Consider the following 4,654-nt stretch of genomic DNA (forward strand, 5'->3'; position numbering starts at 1 on the left):
ACCCTCGGCGGGAGCGCCGCTGCGCTCCCAAGCGCCGCACTCTACCAAGTGCGCCACCGGGCCAGCCCTAGATTCAATTATCTTTTGTGACAGTACAGGCTGACTGAAAAATTAATATTGTTAATGTTACAATAACAGGACAGTACATACTACACTATTATTGATTATTTTTTCAACACTTACAGCAGAGATTTAAGTGTTAGAAAGAAATACTAATGATAAACCTTTCTTAGTAAATGTTGCATTCATTGGTCATTGGTTTCTTAGTCTCCACGTTTTTATCCAGGCTTTAATATGATTGCCTTGTAAGAGCATTAGCATTATTCTCATCAAATCCTCTTAGGTAGAGACTATTTGAAGTAGATTAGTTTTGCCAAGTTCTCTACCCCAAATTCTCCTTTCCCGACCCTGAGAAAAAAGTACAAAAAATTACGTTAGAATTAGTTAAATTCCATCAAACACATTGATATTAGGGCATGACTGACTTTCACACTTTTTTCCTAGTGGTGTGAGTGAAAAAAACGCTTTGATCTGGAAATCATAATATAGTAACTGATGATCAGGAGTTTCAGATAGAGAAGGTGAGTAGCATATCAAAGATGTAGCTGAATTTTGTAAAAGTGGAAGTGCTCATCAATAGGAATTAAGTTTTTATACATTCCTTCAATAAAATGGGTCCATTAAAATATGGCCAAGTCTTATGACAGTAGATGAATGTAATATTTTAATGTAGTTTAAAGCCATCACATACCTTAAAGTCATATGTGTCTAAGTGAGTATGAATAATGCAGTAGATCATGTGTGAGGGGATATTCATTGTTACGTAAACAGTGGCAAGGAGAATCTGCAGGAATTTTTTCATGTTTAACTTCTGTATTTTAAACTTTCAGTGAGCGTCAATTTTGCAGTAAAATACTGTTATTTTACAATAACAGGTATTAAAACTACATAAAATTGATTTGAAAAATTACTAAGAGGGCCGACCCCGTGGCTCACTCGGGAGAGTGCAGTGCTGGGAGCACTGCGGCGCTGGGAGTGCTGAGGCCGCAGGTTTGGATCCTATATAGGGATGGCTGGTGTGCTCACTGGCTGAGCGTGGTGCGGGCGACACCAAGCCAAGGGATCTGATTCCCTTACCGGTCACAAAAAAAAAAAAAAAAAAGAAAAAAAAATTACTAAGAAACATAATGCCTTATAGTTATGGAATCATATATCGTAGTATATAAGGCAAAAATTAAGGAATGGAACTCTGGAAAAGAAAAAAATACAATTGTTCAAAGGTACAAATACATTGGTGAGTATGAATAATTGTATGTATGTGCAATTAATGCATTTGAAGTTTCTTAGGCATAAACCCATTCAGCGTAGGTTTTAGTGCAGTTCCAATGGTGGAAATTAATGCATCATAGTTCTTATAAGACTTTCTCACTGGATGAATGGGTAGCCCAGGCACTGGCTGGATCTTTCCAGATACCGTATGGCAAAGAGAATCTTGAGCTGTGGAAAAAGGAATAATGAAAAAATTGTTTATAAAGTAACAAGTCAAGGACAAATTCTGAAGATAGTAGAAATACGTAAATTTTGGAGGTAAATTGTAAGAAAGGTTCCCTGAGGAAAAGCTGTGTGTAGGGAGGGAACAGCCTGATGCCAGCAGGGCCTAATGATGGGAACGAGCAGTTCAGAATTGAATACTATTTCCTACTTAGGCATTTCAGTGATGTTTAAAGCTTATTAGATTAAAGGACTTTACTCAGCAGAGGATATATACAATGTGAGCAGCAGGTTTCTACAATTTCCTGTGGTTTCCTGGACCACACCGTCACGTGCTAAGTATGTAAAGCCCCATGCTACCTCAAATTGTGTTAGATATCAGAAAACCTGGCCCTTCGATGCCTTGTTTTGTTCGCTTTTAGTAGATATTAGGATAGCCCACCAACTCTCACTCAAGGTAATTGTAGTTTAGTGGGTTAAACCAGGGGCTGGCAATCTACCTCCTGTGGGCCAAATCTGGCCCCCTGCCTTTAAAGCTTTACAGGAATATAGCAATTATGTCCATTTGTTTATGTATTGTCTATGGCTGCTTTCTTGCTGCAATGACAGTTTCATAGTTGTAACAAAGTTTATGGCTCACAAAATCTAAAATACTTAGTTTCTGGCCCTTTACAGAAAAAGTTTGTCGACCCATTGTCTTAAACCAAAGAGATTTGTCTCCCATAACTGAAATAACCATGGGTAGAGCAGAACTTGGAAGTGGTTCAGTCAGATTTCCAGAATGGTTCCCTTTTGATTCTCATATATGCCCTTCTGGCTGACCTTGGCCTTTAGGTTAATCCAAAAATGGAGGTAGCAACTGGATACTACCTGTTTCTTTTTTCACAGCCAGTAGAAGAGAGCTCTTTCATCTGTAGTGCTGGGTAGTTCACTACTCACTCCCAACGTGCATGGCTCTTCTGACCTTGACTCCCATCTGTACTCAAGATTCAATTTCTAGCTGTGTATCCAGTTCTCTTGGCCTTTGTGGGCTAAGTTTCAACACCCACTTGCCACCATGGGCTGGAGTTCTCTATCTGGAGCCTCTGGAAGGTTTTATTAGCATTAGGCTACATATTGACATTTTGAGGAACTCATATATTGTCAGCATTTCTTTCTCTTTGAAAAAAAGGGACCCAAAGCCAAATTCAGTGAGCAACTGAATGACAACACATTGAATTCACAAGCTTGTAGAGTCTCTTATGTCATAGGCATGAATGGGGAGAAATGGAATCCTGAGAAATTGGGATGGGAACATATGGGCAGATTCTAACAAAGCCGAGGATTTTGACCTTTAGATTTAGCTGGGCCTTCTTTGCTGTTAGAAAGAGCCCTTTCTCCCCGCTGTGAGTTTAGACTCCCCTTACCTGAGGAACCTGTAATGACCTCCCCTGAGATAGTTTTCTTGCAAGGGACTATAGATCCTCAAGACTTTCCTCCACAATCTCTCAGACCTGTAATAAGACTTAGTCCCTCACAGGCAGTGGGGGAGGAGTCATCAGGTACAAAGTATGACTATAAGGAGACACTACTGGCCAAAATAAGGATTTTTGTAATTTGCATCAATAGAAACCTGAGGAATATATATGGTTATGGATCTTAAGGGTATTGAATCAGGTGGAAGTAATATAATGATGGGTTGGGCTGGATTTTTTTTTTTTCTAAGATGACCAGTAAGGGGATCGTAACCCCTTGACTTGGTGTTGTCAGCACCACACTCCCAAGTGAGCCACGGGCTGGCCCTTGGATTTGTTGATGTGGGTGCACTGAACAGTGTTTCCAGACTGACTCTGTTAGCTTGAGCACCTGGACATGCCTTCAATGGTTTGCTCAATTGAGTGACAAACCCGGACACAAAGTTAGCCTGTCTACCCTAAAGTCCAAAAGACAGAACTTTGTATTTTGTAGAACAGAGTTTCTCAATCTCAGCACAACCGATGTTTTGGAGAGGATAGTTCTGTTGTTCAGAGATATCCTGTGCATTGGATGTTTAGTAGCATCCCTGGCCTCTAGCCACTAGGGGCTAGTAGTATGTGCACATGCTCGTGGGCGCACACACACACATATCCATAATAACAAGCCAAATTGTCTGTAGATACTGCCACATATCCCCTGGAGGGCAAAAGTGCCCCAAACTGAGAACCAGTGCCGTAGAAGAAGATATACAAAAACAGAAATGTTAGAATGCTGGAATAGATTTATCATGTAGAACCTGCTTACCCAACCCTCTTCATGCCTGGGGCAGTGGGGAGCGTGGGGCGGGAGGGGACGTTCAGAGGACCTCTCTTTGCTAAGGACTTGGGAAACTCATTGGTGAGGGTAGCATTGGTAGTCTTGGAAAGCTCTGTAGTGACTTTTCTCTGCAAACTAGGAATGAGAGAGGAAGATCACATCAAAATGGGCTCCTTGAATTCAGTGGTGATGGAATCCTGGAGCATCAGGAGTCAAGTGGGGCACTAGATTGGCAGAGACAATGTGAGTGTGTTCATCGTAATGAGCAGCAAATCCAAGGGGTAATCAGAATGGTTTAATACACAGAGATCTTTGTGTTTGCCCATTGATTGTGGTGTCCCTCTGTCTGATGAGAATTTTACAAAATTTCTACTTGATTTGAATAAATGGAAAATCTTTGGGTCTGGTAAATCATCATAAGAGAAAGTTGTGTCCCCTCAGCCATTTCCTTAATGTGGTGAGTTCCCATTCTCAGAGTACCTTGAATGAAGGGCATGTTAGGTCCCCTTGAGGAAGTACCCTGATATGCTGACAAAACTTATACTACCATAAATTGTCCTAGACTTCCCCAAAGTGACTTGCAGCCATATTTTGTGGTGGCTGTGCATTAGGTACTGGAAACAACTAGAATATGGAGGGATTAGTGGACACTAGAGCTAAATCAACATTAACTCCTGGAACCCACAAAATGTTATGGCCCACCAGTTAGTAGAAGGGCTTATAGAGGACAAATAATGGATGTTTTTGCTCAGGTTCATATATGATGGTCTGAATAGATTACTGAACCCATTTTATGATTATTTCCCAAGTTCCAGAATACACAGTTGCAATAGAAATACTCAACAACTGGGAGAATTTTCAAATTGGTCCCCTGACCCGTGGAACACTGGCT

Source organism: Galeopterus variegatus, unplaced genomic scaffold, assembly GCF_000696425.1.
Source record: "Galeopterus variegatus unplaced genomic scaffold, G_variegatus-3.0.2 Scaffold1362, whole genome shotgun sequence".
Taxonomy (NCBI): domain Eukaryota; kingdom Metazoa; phylum Chordata; class Mammalia; order Dermoptera; family Cynocephalidae; genus Galeopterus; species Galeopterus variegatus.